Raw genomic sequence first — 23885 nt, forward strand, 5'->3', positions numbered from 1 at the left:
TTCGTTTAGTTGACTTAATCGTAGACGTCCAGCTTCATGTAAATCAAGATTACATGTCTTCAAAGCCCAAAATGCTTTGTGTTCAATTTCTACTGGAAGATGACATGCTTTTCCATAAACAAGTCTAAAAGGTGTGGTTCCAATTGGAGTTTTGTAGGCTGTTCTAAAAGCCCAGAGTGCATCCTCCAATTTAATGGACCATTCCTTCGGATTTGATCCTACGGTTTTCTCTAGAATACGTTTTAAAGCTCGGTTGGTATTTTCAACTTGTCCACTTGTTTGTGGATGATATTCGGTGGAGATTTTATGAGTTACTCCATATCTTTTAAGAACTTTCTCAAGTTGATTATTACAGAAATGAGTACCCCGATCACTTATTAAAGCTTTCGGTGTTCCAAACCTTGCAAAAAGACGTTTTAAAAAGTTGACTACAACTCGTGCATTGTTAGTTGGGAGAGCTTGTGCTTCCGCCCATTTAGATACATAATCAATGGCTACGAGAATATAGAGATTATTATGAGATTTTGGAAATGGACCCATAAAGTCAATACCCCAAATGTCAAATACTTCACATACTTGGATAACATTTTGTGGCATTTCATCACGTTGACTTATTTTTCCGGCCCTTTGACAAGCATCACAGGATTTGCAAAGAAGGTGTGCGTCTTTGTAAATTGTAGGCCATTAGAATCCAGCATCATAAACTTTTCTTGCTGTTAGTTGAGGCCCATAATGCGCTCCTGTTGGTCCTGTGTGACAATGGTTTAATATTTTACTAGCTTCATCTCCAAATACACATCGGCGTATTATTCCATCGGGACAACTTTTAAACAAATGTGGATCTTCCCAAAAATAGTGTTTTATATCACTGAAGAATTTCTTTCGTTTTTGGTACGATAATCCTTTTTCAAGGAATCCACAAACTAAGTAGTTTGCATAGTCTGCAAACCATGGAATTTCTTTATAATCTATCTTCAATAGATATTCATCAGGAAAGTTGTCTTGTATGACCGATTCATTTAGAACTTCTAACTCAGGATTTTTAAGACGAGAAAGATGATCAGCGGCGAGATTTTCTGCTCCTCTTTTATCTCGGATTTCAATATCAAACTCTTGTAAGAGTAAGATCCAACGGATTAATCTTGGTTTAGCATCTTGTTTTGAAAATAGGTATCTAAGAGCAGAATGGTCCGTATAGACCACCGTTTTTGCTAGAACGAGATATGATCGAAATTTGTCAAAAGCAAAGACAATAGCAAGGAGTTCTTTTTCAGTAGTTGTATAGTTCGTTTGTGCTCCTTGTAACGTCTTACTAGCATAATATATAGGTTGAAATCGTTTTTCAATCCTTTGTCCTAAAACGGCTCCCATTGCAAAATCACTTGCATCGCACATTAGTTCAAATGGTAGATTCCAATTTGGTGTTATCATGATCGGCACATTAGTGAGTTTCTCTTTAAGAATATTAAAAGATTTGATACACTCATCTGAAAAGATGAATGGAGCATCCTTTTCTAGGAGTTTATTCATAGGAGTGGCAATTTTAGAAAAATCTTTTATGAAACGTCGGTAAAAACCGGCATGCCCTAGAAAACTCCTAGCTCCTCTAACATTGGTGGGATGTGGAAGTTTAGCAATTACATCTACTTTAGCTCTATCCACTTCAATTCCTTCTTTTGAAATTTTATGACCAAGAACGATGCCTTCTTTAACCATAAAATGGCATTTCTCCCAATTAAGTACTAGATTTGATTGTTCGCATCTAATGAGCATTCGTTCAAGATTAGCTAGACATGTTTTAAATGTATCACCGAAGACTGAAAAGTCATCCATAAAAACTTCCATGCATTCTTCTATCATGTCATGAAAAATCGCCATCATACACCTTTGAAAGGTTGCAGGGGCGTTGCAAAGTCCAAATGGCATGCGTTTGTAAGCAAAAGTACCATAAGGGCACGTGAATGTGGTTTTCTCTTGGTCCTCGGGTGCTATTGGAATTTGAAAATATCCGGAAAATCCATCAAGAAAACAATAATAACTATTCCGGCTAATCTTTCCAACATTTGATCAATAAAAGGTAAGGGAAAGTGATCTTTTCTGGTGGCGTCATTTAATTTTCTATAATCAATACACACACGCCATCCTGTTACAGTCCTAGTAGGAATAAGCTCATTTTTCTCATTTGTAATGACAGTCATGCCACCCTTCTTAGGCACGCATTGAACTGGGCTTACCCATGGACTATCAGAAATTGGATAAATTAAACCTGCATCTAGCAGTTTAATAATCTCTTTCTTAACTACATCTTGCATATTAGGATTTAGTCTTCGTTGGCGTTGCACATACGTTTTATGACCTTCTTCCATAAGGATTTTATGTGTGCAATACGAAGGACTTATTCCTTTAATATCATGAATCTTCCATGCAATGGCTGGTTTATGGGCTTTCAACACAGAAATGAGTTGTGATTTCTCATTTTCAGTAAGAGAAGACTATATTATTACAGGTAATTCAGATTCACCATGTAAATAAGCGTATTCCAAATGGTTTGGAAGTGGCTTTAACTCTAATTTCGGAGGTTCTTCTATCGATGATTTGTATCGATATCTGTCTTCTTCTTTTAGCATTTGAATTTCTTCTGTTGTTGGTTCATATCCATTAGCTATAAGTGTAGCTAACATTTCAGCTTCATCAATTGGTTCATTACCTTCTCCTAAAGAACATTCTCCTGTTCCTTGTAATTCTGGAAATTCTTCTAATAATTCTGCATGTGCATCTATAGTTTGAATATAATAACATGTATCATCTGCAGATTGTGGTTGTTGCATTGCTCTATCAACTGAAAAGGTAACACTCTCATCCTCTATACTTAGGGTCAATTTCTTACCGAACACGTCTATCATTGCTTTAGCCGTGTTTAAGAATGGTCTTCCTAATATGAGAGGAACTTGAGAATCTTCTTCCATGTCCAGAACAACAAAATCTACTGGAAATACTAAAGTACTAACTTTAACTAGCATGTTCTCCATTATCCCTCTAGGATATTTTATTGATCTATCGGCTAGTTGTATGCTTATTCTGGCTGGTTTCAATTCTCCAAGGTCTAGTTTAGCGTATAGTGAATACGGCATTAGAGTTATACTAGCACCTAAGTCTGCCAATGCTTCTATTGAACTAAGACTTCCCAGAAAACATGGAATTGTGAAACTTCCTGGATCAGATAGTTTTTCTAGTATCTTATTCAACAACACTGCTGAACAATTAGCATTCATAGTAACAGTCGAGAGTTCTTCCATTTTCTTTCTATTTGAGATTAGATCTTTCAAGAATTTAGCATATCTAGACATTCCTGAAATCACATCAATGAAAGGAGGATTTACATTTATCTGTTTAAACATATCCAAGAATTTGGATTGCTCGGCTTCAAGTTTCTCTTTCTTCATTTTACTCGGGTAAGGAAGTGGTGGTTGGTATGGTTTAACATAAGGTTTAGCCTTAACTATGTTATCTTCATTAACCTTTTCAACTACCGGTTCTTTTTCCTTATCTTGATCAGGTTGTGGCTCTTGTGGAGTAGGAATAGCTTCATCAGAAGTTACAGGTATTTCAGGTGGTTTAAGTGTTGTACCACTTCTTGTGGTAATGGCTTTAGCTGTTTCATTCCGGGGGTTAGTATTTGTATCACTAGGTAGACTTCTCGATTTTCTTTCACCTATTAACCTTGCTAGGTTACTTACTTCTTGTTCCAGATTTTGAATAGAAGCTTGTTGATTTCTAAATGCTTGAGCATTTTGTTCATTAGTTTGTTTCTGAGATGTGAAAAACTGCGTTCGAGTTTCAACTAGCTTCGTCATCATATCTTCTAAATTCGGGTTTTTATCATCGGTTTGTTGTGGTGGTTTGTTTTGAAAATTAGGTCTTTGCTGGTTGTAATTATTATTGGATAATTGTTGATTGCTAGGACCTTGTTGGTTGTTGTATGAAATATTTCGGTTATAATTCTGGTTTTGATTGTAAATCGGTCTTGGCGGTTGATTATTATTCTGATAATTATTTTCAGGCCTTTGGTTTATGTATGAAATATTCTCTCTTTGTTCCATTGTTAATTCAATACTGAGACAATCTTTTGTCAAATGTGGTCCTCCACACTGCTCACAACTAATTCGTATTGAGTGAATATCTTTAGTCATCTTTTCCATTCGTCTCTCGACAGCATCTATCTTTGCGGAAATGGAATCTAAGTCATGGCTAGAATCGGCTCTAGCTGCTTTAGATGATCTAACGATATCTTTTTCTTGGTGCCACTCATGTGAGTGGGAAGCAGTGTTATCAATAATTTTGTAAGCATCAGTTTCGGTTTTCTTCATAATAGAACCACCAGCTGCTATATCTATGTCTTTCCTTGTAGTGATGTCGCATCCTTGGTAGAATATTTGTACTATTTGACAGGTGTCTAAACCATGTTGCGGACATCCTCTTAACAACTTTCCAAATCTTGTCCACACCTCATATAGAGTTTCATTTGGCTTCTGTGTAAACGTAACAATTTCTGCTTGAAGTCTTACGGCTTTAGATGCCGGAAAGAATTGTTTAAGAAATTTTTCAACTAAAACGTCCCATGTATCAATCGCCCCTTCTGGTGACGATTCCAACCAATCTTTGGCTTCTCCCTTTAAAGTCCAGGGAAATAACATGAGATATATCTGTTCATCCTCCACTTCTCGGATTTTAAATAGTGTGCAGATCCTATTAAAGGTACGTAGATGTTCATTTGGATCTTCCTTCGGCGCACCACTAAATTGGCATTGATTAGTCACCATGTGTAGAATTTGTCCTTTGATTTCATAATCTGGCGCATTAATGTCTGGATGAGTAATTGCGTGACCTTGGCCAGTGCGTTTAGCTCTCATTCGGTCTTCCATACTTAAAGGTTCCAGATTCTCCATAATTGAATTTGTTGAATCGGAATCACTAGAGGATTCTGATTTAATGGTTCGTTCCTCAACAATCTCTGTTTGAATGATTGGTGGTTCCGGAGGAAAATTTAGTGGTTCAGGATCTATGAATCGTCCCTGAATATTCTCCGGATTCTCAATTGTGAGGTCGGGTTCAAAAATGGATTATCAACGGCGACAATATTAGTTAGATGTCTTGATCTAGTTACAGGTGGTGAACGTACAAAAGGTGATGAACGTCTTGCTCGGTGCATTCACTGAATATCCTATTAGTTTTTAAAAGGAAAGAAAAATTATAATAAGTTATCCAATCAATAGACTTTTCTGATTTTGCCCACGTTTCGAATAGCCAAAAGATGCAGCAGAGGGGAAGGATTCGTTTGGTCTCAATATAATTGAGGACTGTTCGGCTCCAATAACCCGGTCCACGTACAAATCCAACTATTACTACGAACCAGAAAATTTTGATGTCTATTAATTTAACCACTTAAAATAAATTTTCGTAATTTTAAGAAATTTAGATAAGAAGTAGATTAAAAATCTATGTCCTAAAAACTAGAATGGCGAGAAATAAGAAAGAAAAAGAGTTCGTCGGAAAAAGATCGAAAAAGAAAAATAAGAAAGAAAAATAAAAGGTGACGGAAAAATAAAAGAAACTTATAAAACTTAAAAAACACTTGACTAACCTAACCTTATTACTACAACTAACTTAAAATTATAATCGCAAATTGAAATTACTAATTGGAATGATAATTGATACATAGGTAAAAGGCGTCTAAAAATATTAAAGCTTACAAGTAAAATTATATCCCAAATGGCAATATCTTATAAAGGTACTAAAACTTAAAAAGGCGTCGCAAAATTCTAAAGCACCTAAATCTTAGTCTAAAGAAAAAGCACTTAAGGGATTTTACGGCAAAGCCTAAAAATCTAGAAGTAAAAATAACTATGGCAAAAACTATGAGTTAAAAATAAATACGAGCGAAAAATACAAAAATTACGCTAAAACTATTAAAAAGGGACAAAATATAAAAATATACAAAAAGTTGTAAAAATACAATTTTTATAAAAATATTATTTTTATATTATTTATTTATTAAAACTATTAATTTTATAAACTAATTAACTAAATAATACAAATTAAATAAATAAAACTAAATTAATTATTTAAAATACTAACCCTAATTAGGGTTTTAATTAAATAATAATAATAATAATTATTACACCGTAATTAATGCAGTTGACAGACTAATCAGACGTGTCAGGTGAGCTCATGCGATCGCATGAGTTCTATGTTACCCGGCCATGAGATCGCATGGGCTAGGGTTTCGGGCCAGTTACTGGGCTGCTACAGTACTGGACGCGAGTGTTTTTTTTTTGTGTTTTATTTTTCTGTTTTATATATTTATATAATATATTTATATAAATTAAATAAAACTTATATTTTTATAAAATAAAGATAAAGAAACTTTTATAGAACTTAAATATTTAACAAACTCTTAAAAATATTTATATTTATATTTTTCTTTTTATATTTTAGAATATTTAAAACGTATTTTTACAAAAGCATATTTTTTTATAAAAGTAAACTTAAAAATAAAAATCTTTTTTTTATATATATAGCGTTGCGCTTCCGGCTTTTAAGCAAGAAATTGAGTTCCCCAGCAGCGGCGCCAAAAATACTTGATGATTGAGCAGAGTGGTATAAAATACTGTTAATTTTAGCAGGAAAATACTATTAAATACGATACAATTTTACACAAGATATTTATTTATTTAGAGAATGGATATACGTAAACCTTGCTACAACACTTATAGGCAGTGTACCTAATCGTACAGTAGTGTAGTTTTTAGTAAGTCCGGTTCGTTCCACAGGGAAAATCTTTAAACAAAGCTTAACGCTATATTAGTTTACTTTTATAAAAATACAAATATATATATAAGTAATATTATTATTATAAAGGGGGGTTTTTACCGTTTAATGACCGGTTTGTCGATTTTAAAACTTTAGTCGCAGTTAAAACCAAATGTAAAATATTAAAAATAAATACAAGACTTAAATTAAAGTTTAAAGTAAATAACGATAATGAAATTGCGAATAATAAAAGTGCGATAAAATAAACTTGCGATAATTAAAAAGTACGATAATTAAAAGTGCAATTAAATACAATAACAATAAAAATGCGATAATTAGAAGTGCAATTAAATATAAAATAAAGGAAATTAAATATGAAATAAAAGAATTATGCTTATTTAAACTTCCGTAATCATGATGTTTGACGTGTTGATTTTTAGTTTATTCCCATGGGTTAATTGTCCTTTGTCCTGGATTATTTAATATGTCCGTCTGGTTTTTGTCCATAACAGTCCATCAGTCATAAATATAAAGTGCGAGTGTCCTCGTCAAATTATCCTTATACCCGAAGTTAAATATTCCAACTAATTGGGGACTTAAACTGTAACAAGATTTTAATACTTTGTTTAATAATTACACCAGGTTGTCGACTGAGTGTAACCCAAGGTTTTAATATTTTGTTATCAATTATACCAAATGTCCTTGTACATAATTTCACCCCTGTTTTAATTATTCTAGTGGCTATTAATCCATTCCCGTGTCCGGTTAAATGAACGATTATTCGTACATATAAATACCCCGCCCATCGTGTCCGATCGAGTGTATATGGTAATTTATAGGGATGCCCAATTGTAAATCTTTATATTAACATTAAAAAAACTATCATTTAGTTAAATAAATATAAAGCCCATTAATAGCCCATAGTCTAATTTCCACAAGTGTCGTTCTTTTGTCCAAACCCCAATTATGGTACAAAGCCCAATTACCCAATTTTAGTAATTAGCCCAACATCATGATTACTTCGGATTAAATAAGCATAATAATAACTTAGCTACGAGACATTAAATTAAAAAGGTTGAACATAACTTACAATGATTAAAATAGCGTAGCGTTACACGGACAGAATTTCGACTTACACCCTTACAATATTTGCTAACATACCCTTATTATTAGGATTAAAATTAAAATTAAAATTAAAATATAAATATAAATATTTACGTATAGATATAGAGAGGATGGATATATATGTTTTTGCGTTCACCAAACTGCGAATTTATAGGAGATGTGGCCTGACTTTTCATGCCATGCGATCGCATGGACTTTCTTCTTCCTGGCCATGCGATCGCATGGCCTGCTGGGAGAGCTCACATGTTGCTTGTTTCCTTGTGCCGACGTTTTATAAATATAATATAATATATATATTAATTTTAAGAATTAATTATATATTATATTATATTCATATGCATAGTTGACTTGTAATTTTTAGTCCGTTGCGTCGAGCGTTGAGAGTTGACTCTGGTCCCGGTTCCGAATTTTCGAACGTCCTTGCGTACAATTTAATATCTTGTACTTTGCGTTTTGAATCTTGTACTCTTGTAATTTTGAGACGTTTCTTATCAATAATTGGAACCTCTTTGATTGTCTTTTTTACTTTTGAGCTTTTTGGTCGTTTGCGTCTTCAATTCGTCGAATCTGTCTTTTGTCTTCACCTTTTATTATTTAAACGAATATCACTTTTAAATAGAACAATTGCAACTAAAAGCTTGTCTTTCTTGAGGAATAATGCTATGAAATATATGTTCGTTTTTAGCATTATCAACGTACGAAAGACGATTCACAGAATTGTGCCTATTGTGTCCGGGAGCATTCGAAGATGAGGAAGAGAAGATCGACGCGTTTGTGAAAGGATTACCGGAAAGAATCCAAGAAGATATAAGTTCACACGAGCCCGCCTCCATACAACAGGCATGTAGAATGGCTCACAAACTAGTGAACCAGATTGAAGAAAGAATTAAAGAACAGACTGCTGAAGAGGCCAATGTGAAGCAAGTCAAAAGAAAGTGGGAGGAAAACGGTGATAAGAATCACCAATACAACAACAACAGCAATTACAACAATAATCGCAACAATTATCCCAACAATCGCAACATCAATCGCAACTACAACAAACGGCCCAACAACAACAACAACAATAACAGCAACTACAACAATCATCCCAACAACAATAATAACCGCAACAACAACAACAATCAGAAGCAGCTATGCCAAAGGTGTGAAAAGTATCACTCGGGGTTCTGCACCAAATTTTGCAACAAGTGTAAAAGAAATGGTCATAGCGCGGCGAAGTGTGAGGTCTACAGACCAGGGGTTAATAGAACGAAAGGAACAAATGGTGTCGAAACGAGTAATGGCGGAGCAAGTAGTGTCGGAGCAAGTTATGCCAATGTAGTTTGTTATAAATGTGGAAAACCGGGCCACATTATTAGAAATTGCCCGAACCAGGAGAACACGAATGGACAAGGCCGCGGAAGAGTTTTCAATATTAATGCGGCAGAGGCACAGGAAGACCCGGAGCTTGTTACGGGTACGTTTCTTATTGACAATAAATCTGCTTACGTTTTATTTGATTCTGGTGCGGATAGAAGCTATATGAGTAGAGATTTTTGTGCTAAATTAAGTTGTCCATTGACGCATTTGGATAGTAAATTTTTACTCGAATTAGCAAATGGTAAATTAATTTCTGCAGATAATATATGTCGGAATCGAGAAATTAAACTGGTTAGCGAAACATTTAAGATTGATTTGATACCAGTAGAGTTAGGGAGTTTTGATGTGATAATCGGTATGGACTGGTTGAAAGAAGTGAAAGCAGAGATCGTTTGTTACAAAAATGCAATTCGCATTATACGAGAAAAAGGAAAACCCTTAATGGTGTACGGAGAAAAGAGCAACACGAAGCTACATATTATTAGTAATTTGAAGGCACAAAAACTAATAAGAAAAGGTTGCTATGCTGTTCTAGCACACGTCGAGAAAGTACAAACTGAAGAAAAGAGCATCAATGATGTTCCCATTACAAAAGAATTTCCCGATGTATTTCCGAAAGAATTACCGGGATTACCCCCACAGCGATCCGTTGAATTTCAAATAGATCTTGTACCAGGAGCTGCACCAATAGCTCGTGCTCCTTACAGACTTGCACCCAGCAAGATGAAAGAACTGCAAAGCCAATTACAAGAACTTTTAGAGCGTGGTTTCATTCGACCAAGCACATCACCGTGGGGAGCTCCTGTTTTGTTTGTCAAGAAGAAAGATGGTACATTCAGGTTGTGTATCGACTACCGAGAGTTGAACAAACTTACCATCAAGAACCGCTACCCACTACCGAGAATCAACGACTTATTTGATCAACTACAAGGCTCGTCTATTTATTCAAAGATTGACTTACGTTCCGGGTATCATCAAATGCGGGTGAAAGAAGATGATATTCCAAAGACTACTTTCAGAACACGTTACGGTCATTACGAGTTTATGGTCATGCCGTTTAGTTTAACTAATGCACCAGCTGTGTTCATGGACCTTATGAACCGAGTGTGTGGACCATACCTTGACAAGTTTGTCATTGTTTTCATTGATGACATACTTATTCACTCAAAGAATGACCAAGAACACGGTGAACATTTGAGAAAGATGTTAGAAGTATTGAGGAAGGAAGAATTGTACGCTAAGTTTTCAAAGTGTGCATTTTGGTTGGAAGAAGTTCAATTCCTCGGTCACATAGTGAACAAAGAAGGTATTAAGGTGGATCCGGCAAAGATAGAAACTGTTGAAAAGTGGGAAACCCCGAAAACTCCGAAACACATACGCCAGTTTTTAGGACTAGCTGATTACTACAGAAGGTTCATCCAAGACTTTTCCAGAATAGCAAAACCCTTGACTGCATTAACGCATAAAGGGAAGAAATTTGAATGGAATGATGAACAAGAGAAAGCGTTTCAGTTATTGAAGAAAAAGCTAACTACGGCACCTATATTGTCATTGCCTGAAGGGAATGATGATTTTGTGATTTATTGTGACGCATCAAAGCAAGGTCTCGGTTGTGTATTAATGCAACGAACGAAGGTGATTGCTTATGCGTCTAGACAATTGAAGATTCACGAACAAAATTATACGACACATGATTTGGAATTAGGCGCGGTTGTTTTTGCATTAAAGACTTGGAGGCACTACTTATATGGGGTCAAAAGTATTATATATACCGACCACAAAAGTCTTCAACACATATTTAATCAGAAACAACTGAATATGAGGCAGCGTAGGTGGATTGAATTATTGAATGATTACGACTTTGAGATTCGTTACCACCCAGGGAAGGCAAATGTGGTAGCCGATGCCTTGAGCAGGAAGGACAGAGAACCCATTCGAGTAAAATCTATGAATATAATGATTCATAATAACCTTACTACTCAAATAAAGGAGGCGCAACAAGGAGTTTTAAAAGAGGGAAATTTAAAGGATGAAATACCCAAAGGATCGGAGAAACATCTTAATATTCGGGAAGACGGAACCCGGTATAGGGCTGAAAGGATTTGGGTACCAAAATTTGGAGATATGAGAGAAATGGTACTTAGAGAAGCTCATAAAACCAGATACTCAATACATCCTGGAACGGGGAAGATGTACAAGGATCTCAGGAAATATTTTTGGTGGCCGGGTATGAAAGCCGATGTTGCTAAATACGTAGGAGAATGTTTGACATGTTCTAAGGTAAAAGCTGAGCATCAGAAACCATCAGGTCTACTTCAACAACCCAAAATCCCGGAATGGAAATGGGAAAACATTACCATGGAGAAGATGACAATAAGAGTTGATCGTCTCACCAAATCAGCACATTTCCTGCCAATAAGAGAAGATGACAAGATGGAGAAGTTAGCACGACTGTATTTGAAGGAAGTCGTCTCCAGACATGGAATACCAATCTCTATTATCTCTGATAGGGATGGCAGATTTATTTCAAGATTCTGGCAGACATTACAGCAAGCATTAGGAACTCGTCTAGACATGAGTACTGCCTATCATCCAAAAACTGATGGGCAGAGCGAAAGGACGATACAAACGCTTGAAGACATGCTACGAGCATGTGTTATTGATTTCAGAAACAGTTGGGATCGACATCTACCATTAGCAGAATTTTCCTACAACAACAGCTACCATTCAAGCATTGAGATGGCGCCGTTTGAAGCACTTTATGGTAGAAAGTGCAGGTCTCCGATTTGTTGGAGTGAAGTGGGGGATAGACAGATTACGGGTCCGGAGATTATACAAGAAACTACCGAGAAGATCATCCAAATTCAACAACGGTTGAAAACCGCCCAAAGTCGACAAAAGAGCTACGCTGACATTAAAAGAAAAGATATAGAATTTGAAATTGGAGAGATGGTCATGCTTAAAGTTGCACCTTGGAAAGGCGTTGTTCGATTTGGTAAACGAGGGAAATTAAATCCAAGGTATATTGGACCATTCAAGATTATTGATCGTGTCGGACCAGTAGCTTACCGACTTGAGTTACCTCAACAACTCGCGGCTGTACATAACACTTTCCACGTCTCGAATTTGAAGAAATATTTTGGTAAAGAAGATCTCACTATTCCGTTAGATGAAATCCAAATCAACAAAAAACTCCAATTCATCGAAGAACCCGTCGAAATAATGGATCGTGAGGTTAAAAGACTTAAGCAAAACAAGATGCCAATTGTTAAGGTTCGATGGAATGCTCGTAGAGGACCCGAGTTCACCTGGGAGCGTGAAGATCAGATGAAGAAGAAATACCCGCATCTATTTCCAGAAGATTCGTCAACACCTTCAACAGCTTAAAATTTCGGGACGAAATTTATTTAACGGGTAGGTACTGTAGTGACCCGAACTTTTCGATGTTTATATATATTAATTGAGATTGATATTTACATGATTAAATGTTTCCAATATGTTAAGCAATCAAACTTGTTAAGACTTGATTAATTGAAATATGTTTCATATAGACAATTGACCACCCAAGTTGACCGGCGATTCACGAACGTTAAAACTTGTAAAAACGACATGACGATATATATATGGATATACATATGGTTAACATGAGATTATGATAAGTAAGTATCTCCATAAGTATATTAACAATGAGTTATATACATATAAACAAGACTACTAACTTAAGGATTTCGAAACGAGACATATATGTAACGATTATCGTTGTAACGACATTTAAATGTATATATATCATATTAAGATATATTAATATATCATAATATCATGATAATATAATAATTTAATATCTCATTAGATATAATAAAAAATGGGTTAACAACATTAATTGAGATCGTTAACTTAAAGGTTTCAAAACAACACTTACATGTAACGACTAACGATGACTTAACGACTCAGTTAAAATGTATATACATGTAGTGTATTTAGATGTATTAAAATACTTTTGGAAGACTTCAAGACATATATCAAAACACTCATACTTAACAAAAATGGTTACAGTTACTTTTCCATTCTTTTCTTTCATCAAGAATTCTAGTCGTATTCTTACCCGTATTATACACAGCTTCAAAACGTACTTACTATGAGTATATACCAATAGGAACTAGCATGGGATTCCACTCTTGATTATGTCATGTATGACTAATCAATTTTAACTTCTACCATGAGCTAGTCAACTAACTAGAACTCCTTTTAACCCCACTCACCACTCACCAATTACCACTCATCATTCACTCCATTTTACTTCCAATTCTCTTTCTAATTCTCTCTCAACACACACACACACACACTATTATGAACGTATTTTTCTAGTAGTTAATCATCATCTTCATCAAAAATCACTTCAAGAATCAAGCTATAATCATCATAGGAAGAACACTTCAAGAACACTTCAAAAATCCCTTCAAGTTTACTAATTTACTTCCAAGCTTTCTAATCCATTCCAAGTAATCATCTAAGATCAAGAAACCTTTGTTATATACAGTAGGTTATCTTTCTTATTCAAGGTAATATTCATATTCAAACTTTGATTCAATTTCTATAACTATAAACTATCTTAATTCGAGTAAAAATCTTACTTGAACTTGTTTTTGTGTCATGATCCTACTTCAAGAACTTTCAAGCCATCCAAGATCCTTTGAAGCTAGATCATTTCTTGTCACTTCCAGTAGGTTTACCTACTAAACTTGAGGTAGTAATTATGTTCATAACATCATTCGATTCATATATATAAAACTATCTTATTCGAAGGTTTAAACTCGTAATCACTAGAACATAGTTTAGTTAATTCTAAACTTGTTCGCAAACAAAAGTTAATCCTTCTAACTTGACTTTTAAAAGTAACTACACACATGTTCTATATCTATATGATATGCTAACTTAATGATTTAAAACCTGGAAACACGAAAAACATCGTAAAACCGGATTTACGCCGTCGTAGTAACACCGCGGGCTGTTTTGGGTTAGTTAATTAAAAACTATGATAAAATTTGATTTAAAAGTTGTTATTCTGAGAAAATGATTTTTATTATGAACATGAAACTATATCCAAAAATTATGGTTAAACTCAAAGTGGAAGTATGTTTTCTAAAATGGTCATCTAGACGTCGTTCTTTCGACTGAAATGACTACCTTTACAAAAATGACTTGTAACTTATTTTTCCGACTATAAACCTATACTTTTTCTGTTTAGATTCATAAAATAGAGTTCAATATGAAACCATAGCAATTTGATTCACTCAAAACGGATTTAAAATGAAGAAGTTATGGGTAAAACAAGATTGGATAATTTTTCTCATTTTAGCTACGTGAAAATTGGTAACAAATCTATTCCAACCATAACTTAATCAACTTGTATTGTATATTATGTAATCTTGAGATACCATAGACACGTATACAATGTTTCGACCTATCATGTCGACACATCTATATATATTTCGGAACAACCATAGACACTCTATATGTGAATGTTGGAGTTAGCTATACAGGGTTGAGGTTGATTCCAAAATATATATAGTTTGAGTTGTGATCAATAATGAGATACGTATACACTGGGTCGTGGATTGATTCAAGATAATATTTATCGATTTATTTCTGTACATCTAACTGTGGACAACTAGTTGTAGGTTACTAACGAGGACAGCTGACTTAATAAACTTAAAACATCAAAATATATTAAAAGTGTTGTAAATATATTTTAAACATACTTTGATATATATGTATATATTGTTATAGGTTCGTGAATCAACCAGTGGCCAAGTCTTACTTCCCGACGAAGTAAAAATCTGTGAAAGTGAGTTATAGTCCCACTTTTAAAATCTAATATTTTTGGGATGAGAATACATGCAGGTTTTATAAATGATTTACAAAATAGACACAAGTACGTGAAACTACATTCTATGGTTGAATTATCGAAATCGAATATGCCCCTTTTTATTAAGTCTGGTAATCTAAGAATTAGGGAACAGACACCCTAATTGATGCGAATCCTAAAGATAGATCTATTGGGCCTAACAAACCCCATCCAAAGTACCGGATGCTTTAGTACTTCGAAATTTATATCATATCCGAAGGGTGTCCCGGAATGATGGGGATATTCTTATATATATGCATCTTGTTAATGTCGGTTACCAGGTGTTCGCCATATGAATGATTTTTATCTCTATGTATGGGATGTGTATTGAAATATGAAATCTTGTGGTCTATTGTTACGATTTGATATATATACAGGTTAAACCTATAACTCACCAACATTTTTGTTGACGTTTAAAGCATGTTTATTCTCAGGTGAATACTAAGAGCTTCCGCTGTTGCATACTAAAATAAGGACAAGATTTGGAGTCCATGTTTGTATGATATTTTGTAAAAACTGCATTCAAGAAACTGATTCCGATGTAACATATTTGTATTGTAAACCATTATGTAATGGTCGTGTGTAAACAGGATATTTTAGATTATCATTATTTGATAATCTACGTAAAGCTTTTTAAACCTTTATTTATGAAATAAAGGTTATGGTTTGTTTTAAAAATGAATGCAGTCTTTGAAAAACGTCTCATATAGAGGTCAAAACCTCGCAACGAAATCAATTAATATGGAACGTTTTTAATCAATAAGAACGGGACATTTCACGTAATCACTAGCTCCCTATGGAACGAACCGGACTTACTAAAAACTACACTACTCTACGATTAGGTACACTGCCTATAGTGTTGTAGCAAGGTTTAGGTATATTCCATCTATATAAATAAATAATAAAACTTGTGTAATTTTGTCGTATTTTGTAGTAAACAATAATAGTATTTCGTATACATCCGCTGCACACATCAATCTTCATCGGTCAACAGCAGCCAATTATCTTAAGCCCACAATTACACTATTAAGTCAATAATTAAAGTCAAAATTCAAGTTTCAAGACCACTTTGTATCATCCATTTCCCGATCCGTGCTCAATTTCAACTTTTATCACTTATCCCGAGCTTAGGAAACAAAATAAGTAATTATACTAAAATTTAAATCTACATCCACGAATTTATGCTCGAGTCAAGGTAATATCACAAGTTACTCATCTTATTTCCAGTTATATAACAATCTAATCTAGTACATGCCACCTAATTTTCCTTCAGCTTCCCAAAAATTCCGTATGACTCACCACAATATACTTCTGTTGGCCGGAGACAAGTATATTGTCCTAAATCATACCTTCATTCCGAGTTGCCCGAAACAGAAAATTCTACTTGCCTCATCCACTATTTTAAGTCTAACCTGTCTCCTTAATAAGCATCAAATAGAAGATAACTACTTTCCAACTAGACAAACTCTCTGTTCAATCACTGTTACCCAAACACTGTCCATCAATTGTCCAAACATAATCTACCAATAATGTCGCACATCCATCAAGAATAGGAGATTGCAACATCTGTTCATTAATATCAAAATACACTCAACTAGCAGTGTCATACATCTGGTTAAGCAAAAGAATTATCCAATCAGCATAGTCCTCTTTCTATCATATCAGTCACAACAATGTTGTTATCAAATAGTCTCATGTCGACCAAAATTCCACTACACAAGGGTACTCAACATATCACAGTTTATGGTTCTAAACCCAAAAGTCAATCTAAAGGTCACCATTACCCTACAAAGCATACAAGGGTGACGACCAACACATAAGCAACATAACGCAACAAAAACACACACACACACCCACATATATATATATATATATATATATATATATATATATATATATATATATATATATATATATATATATATATATATATATATATATATATATATATCCAACTAAATAGTATAAAGATTCTAGAACACACCAGTGTTCACATCATAAGCAGTATCTGTATCAGCAATCATCTGATAAGCCCTTGCTCAGTCGTAGGTGGATTCTTTCTTTTCTGCCCTACTGGAGAACTAGAAGATCCACCTACTGATCCCGACTGCGCTCATGGCCCCACCCCAGAACCTGATACTCTTATAAATGGGCACTGAGCTGACCTATGCCCTACTTGATGACATTTCCAACATACATTCTCTTGGAACGAACACATCCGAATCTCGTGCCCCACAATTCCACATCTTAAACATCTTTTGGTTGAATCTGAACAAGGACCACTATGAGATGATCTACAACTATAACACCAAGAATTCTGACTTGATGCTGACATACTTTATTCTGACCCACTTTTCTGTTTCAACTTGATAGACTTCTATGAACTAGAGTCTGAATGACTCATCACGTGATCTTGTTGTGGCATCACATAAACCTAACATTCTATTTCTTGCTGCTCTGACGTCATCTTCTACCATCTTGGCCATAACAAATGCTTGCGATAACGTCGTCGTCATCCTAACCATTGTTCTATACTCTGGTAAAATTATATTAACAAAATGTTGAATTCTGGACTGTTCATCTGGAACCCACTGTTGCACGAACCTTAATTTATCCATATACTGCTCAATAACCTCATCTATCGTCGTCTGATCTATCATTCTCATTTCCAAAAATTCTGTCTTGATCCGATTGAGGTCATAGGTAGAACAATATTGCTCACAGATCTTACTATAAAACTATTCCCAAGTAATCATGCTCACTTGTTCATCCGGTATACTAGAAATAATCGTATCTCGCCAAACCATTGCCCTATTTTTTCAACATACGACTAGCATAAATAACCTGTAATTCCGGTTCACACAGACAGGCCTCAAAAAACTTTTCTATCTCTTTTAACCAGTTAAGGGTTACCGTTGGGTTAGAACTTGTAGTGACCCAAACTTTTTCATGTTTATATATTAAATGAAAACTATATTTACATGATTAAATGTTTCTAACATGTTAAGCAATCAAACTTGTTAAGACTTGATTAATTGAAATGAGTTTATGTAGACAATTGACCACCCCGTTTGCCTGATGATTCACGAACGTCATAACTTGTGATGATTATATAATCATTTTATTTTTTTATGATGTAAGTTTTTATTTTTATATATATATATATATATATATATATATATATATATATATATATATATATATATATATATATATATATATATATATATATATATAAGAAGAAATATAATTAAATCAATGATGTACAAGTAAAATACTATTTGTTACAGTAAAATACTATTTGCTACAGTAAACACTATTTACTACAGTAAACACTATTTACTCGTATTCAATCCGTATTCGTACTCGTACAATACACAGCCTCTAGACGTATATACTATTGGTATATACACTTAATGATCAGCTCCTTAGCAGCCTTAATGAGTCATCAAATATGTGGGAATCATCATTTGGCAACTAGTATGAATGATTACACTAAAAATCAAACTAATGGAGCCTATATCTTGACTCCATATTCACGTTTTCTTTCACCCACCACAAACACATTTTCATTCCAACTTTTCTGTATCAAACACATCTCTCTCAAATTCTCTCTTGATGTTCTAAGTGTTCTTCATCATCTTCATCAGAATCTACATCAATCTAGCTCATAAATCCATACATAAACTAACTTACAAAATAACAACTCAAGAACACATCAAGAACACTTTCAAGTTTACTAGCTTACTTCCAACCTTGAAAATCCATTTCAAGTGATTATCCAATCTCAAGAAATCTTTGTTATTTACATTAGGTTATCTTTCTAATTCAAGGTAATACTCATATTCAAACTTTGATTCAATTTCTATAACTATAACAATCTTAATTCAAGTAGTAAACTCACTTGAACTTGTTTTCGTGTCATGATTCTACTTCAAGAACTTTCAAGCCATCCAAGATCCTTTGAAGCTCTAGATCATTTCTTGTCATTTCCATTAGGTTTACTACTATACTTGAGGTAGTAATGATGTTCATAACATCATTCGATTCATATATATATAACTATCTTATTTGAAGATTTAAACATGTAATCACTAGAACATAGTTTAGTTAATTCTAAACTTGTTCGCAAAAAAAGTAAATCCTTCTAACTTAACTTTTAAAATCAACTAAACACATGTTCTATATCTATATAATATGTTAACTTAATGATTTAAAACCTGGAAACACGAAGAACACCGTAAAACCGGACATACGCCGTTGTAGTAAAACCGGAGGCTGTTTTGGGTTAGATAATTAAAAACTATGATAAACTTTGATTTAAAAGTTGTTCTTCTGAGAAAATGATATTTCATATGAACATGAAACTATATCCAAAAATCATGGTTATACTCAAAGTGGAAGTATGTTTTTCAAAATGGTCATCAAGATGTCGTTCTTTCGATAGAAATGACTATCTCTTTCAAAAATGACTTGTAACTTATATTTCCGACTATAAACCTATACTTTTTCTATTTAGATTATTAATATTTGGTTCAATATGAAACCATAGCAATTGGATTCACTCAAAACGGATTTAAAACGAAGAAGTTATGGGTAAAATAAAATTGGATACTTTTGCTTGTTTTAGCTACGTGAAACTTTGTAACAAATCTATACTAACCATAACTTAACTAACTTATATTGTATTATTGATAGTGCTCTAAATTAATATATATTTAGTAGTAATATTGTGACGACCTAGAAATTTCCGACTAAATTTAAACTTTATCTTTATATCATTCCGACACGATAAGCAAAGTTTGTTAAGTTAATTCTCAAGAATTTTAAACTATGTTTATACATTCATTTAAACCTCGACCAAATTCCATTGATTCACGAACCATTAAATGAACATATATGATTATGTATGTATATGTGTATACATTATAACTTGAAAACGTCAACAAAGTATTTAAACGTATAATGCTTTACATAAACGTATTTGTTTCAAAATATATATTCAAATAATTATCGATGGAATTGGAAGATATTATCAAATGATTGATTTAACAGTTACATTGAATTATGATTACGAGTCTCTGTTAAGAGGTCCACTTTGATTTAGAAAACCTTTCCTTTTTAACGGTATCCGGAATATTGGTAAAATTGATTTACAAAAGTATCATTAACGAGAGTTAGTGAAAAGTTAGTAATCATTTCCGTTTAAATTTTAAAAGTGTACTTTACTATGATTAACTCGCGTCCCTCGATAAATCAACTAATTAGTTTTCGTATTAAAAACATTATTTGGTAAAATAACTACTATTATATAAAAACGAGTTAAATTATATAAAACGGACTTTGAAATGTAATTGGTTTTTTTTAAAGACTAAATACTATATCATTAGATAAATATTTTAAGCATTTATATATTGTACAAAATTTACAATTCTAAATATATATATATATATATATATATATATATATATATATATATATATATATATATATATATATATATATATATATATATATATATATATATATATATATATATATATATATATATATATTAACTTAGTCATAAAACATCCTGATTTAAAATAATATATTTGGATAAGCAACGAGCCACTGATTTATAGAAGCAAATGACCACAATGCTCAATTTTATAAGATACATTTATTATAAAATAATTTATCGTTGAGTAAGTCAAATTATTGATAAAGGTACGTGTCGCGAAATGTAAAGTACCAGTTTTCTAAGCGTACGAAAATGAGTTCGAAAAACCGGAATCGGTATGTAAGTCGAGTGTCAACGTACAATTCATCAGTGCTAAAATTACAAATCAACTATGCACGAGAATATAAAATAATATTTAATTAATTATAAAGATTTAATATATTATATAATAAATAATACATATAAGATCATAATTGTCGACAGGCTTGTAAAAGAACATGTTGGAATCCAAAGTGTGGCTCATGCGATCGCATGAGGCCACCCTCACATTCTCATGCGATCGCATGAGAGGTTAGGTGTGGCTTACTCCCTTTAAAAGCTCGAACGAAATCGTTTTCTGATTCATTTTCACTCAACTCTCGATATTTCTCTCAATATCTACATTTATATATTATTATTATTATTATTATTATTATGATTAATATTATCATTAATCTTATAATTAGGAGTATTATTATTAAGTAATACACATAAAATATTACGACGAGGTCATGAGCGAGCTATTCCAAAACGGGTTTTATGAGCGGGATAGAGCTAAGGAAAATATGAGTTATAGCTATGGAGGTTATGGGTAATGTTCGAGGGTTTGCTCGTAAGGCCAATATAGTGTTTATCATCTCCGTTACGTCTACGTACCTTTTCTGCAATATTGAATCTCAATATTGATACGTGAGTACTCATAATTTAATTTTTACATATAAATAGTGTATCCCTGACTAGTGCTCGAGTATATAGGATTATGCATGCTTGTACTTTTGATATTGCCTTTAGTTAGGTTATGTTGAATCCTGAATTAGTTATATATGAGGGTGAGATAAGGTATAAGATATGCATGTCGTTGGAAAGCTAGCGAAAAATTAAGAACTTTTCATTTAGATGTCGAATGGTTTCGATGAACGAATTTGAAGTTATAGTCAATTGAAATTTGGTATTATTATTAAAAATGATTATTATTATCGTCATTATTATCGTCGTTATAGTTTTTATCTAATAATAATAATAATAATAATAATAATAATAATTATTATTATTATTATTATTATTATTATTATTATTATTATTATTATTATTATTATTATTATTATTATTATTATTATTATTATTATTATTATCATTATCAATAAAAAGTATTATCATTAAAAATTGGTATTATTACTATCGTTATTATAGTTAAAGTTATAATTAGTATTATCATTAATATTATCATAATATTTATTATCATTAGTATTATTATAATTAAAAATTAATATTAGTAACACCTAATTATTATGATTACTATTATTATCATTAACACGAACGCGATATAAAAGATGATTAAAAGCTGTTAAACAAACCGATTAGGAAATAATGAGTATGAGTATCATGATGAAATTTAAATTATTGTAAGATATTGATTTAGATAAAATTATCGTTTTTCATTATTTTTATCACTATTATTATTAGAAAGCATTATTAATATTAAAACTATCATTTTTTACAAAATTATTATTTTAATAGGAATATCATTGTTAATATAAAATTTCATTATTTTTATTAATAAGAATTACCATTTTATCATAATATCATTTTTAGTAAATATAAATATTGATATTTTTATTAATAGAATAATAATAAATATTATTACAAAATAATACAACTTTTACTTATTATTATTATCAATGTTATTTTATCAAATAAATATATAATACAAATAATATATTTACCTTAATAAAACCTATCATAATATTTTTATGAACTTTATAAATTTTATTAGTTAAAATATATAAAAGTATATTTTTATAGTTTTATTTATTAATAAATGAATAATATTATCTACTCTAATAAATCTTTTAAAAACATTTAAAAATATAAAACGACGATATTTAAACTATATAATAATCATGTATAAATTTTGAAAATTATTTTGAGTCAAATTGACTTTTGTTGACTTTTGCATATTAGTCTCGAGCATTAGGATTGTGGTACACTATGACTTGACCTAATTTGTTAAGACAAATATTGACCAACATATAAATATATATACTTAATTTAGGTTCGTGAATTCGAGGCCAACCTTGCACTTGTTCAGTGCCGTCATATGCATTATTGCTATGAAATACAGTTTTGTGAGTTTCATTACTCCCTTTTTATATATATTTTTGGGACTGAGAATACATGTGCTATTTTTATGAATGATTTACGAAATAGACACAAGTAATCGAAACTACATTTTATGGTTGGATTATTGAAATCGAATATCACCCCTTTAGTTTGGTAACCTAAGAATTAGGGAACAGTACCCCTAATTGACGCGAATCCTAAAGATAGATCTATGGGCCTAACAAACCCCATCCAAGGTACGGATGCTTTAGTATTTCGATTTTTATACAGACGAGAGGATTCTGTTATACAGACGAGAGGATCCTGTTTTGGGGATATTCTATATGCATTTTGTTAATGTCGGTTACCAGGTGTTCACCATATGAATGATTTTACCTTAATGTAGACGAGAGGATTCTGCTTGAGGATTATGTTTATAAATATGAAAATCTTGTGGTCTATTAAAATTATGGAAATGATCGATTATGATAAACTAATGAACTCAACAACTTTTTGGTTGATACTTGAAAGCATGTTTATTCTCAGGATTGAAAGAAATCTTCCGCTGTGCATTTGCTCAATTTAAAGATATTACTTGGAGTCACTCATGGCATATTTCAAAAGACGTTGCATTCAAGTCGTTAAATTCAGTAAAGATTATGATTAAGTAAATGACAGATTAAATCATTTATAGATGGATATTATAAAATGGTATGCATGCTTGTCAATTTTCGATGTAATGAAAGTTTGTCTTTAAAAAAGAATGCAATGTTTGTAAAATGTATCATATAGAGGTCAAATGCCTCGCAATGTAATCATATGTTATTGTATTCATTCTTATGGATTATGTAGTGACCCGAACTTTTCCATGTTTATATATAT

Source organism: Rutidosis leptorrhynchoides, chromosome 2, assembly GCF_046630445.1.
Source record: "Rutidosis leptorrhynchoides isolate AG116_Rl617_1_P2 chromosome 2, CSIRO_AGI_Rlap_v1, whole genome shotgun sequence".
In the NCBI taxonomy this organism is placed as follows: domain Eukaryota; kingdom Viridiplantae; phylum Streptophyta; class Magnoliopsida; order Asterales; family Asteraceae; genus Rutidosis; species Rutidosis leptorrhynchoides.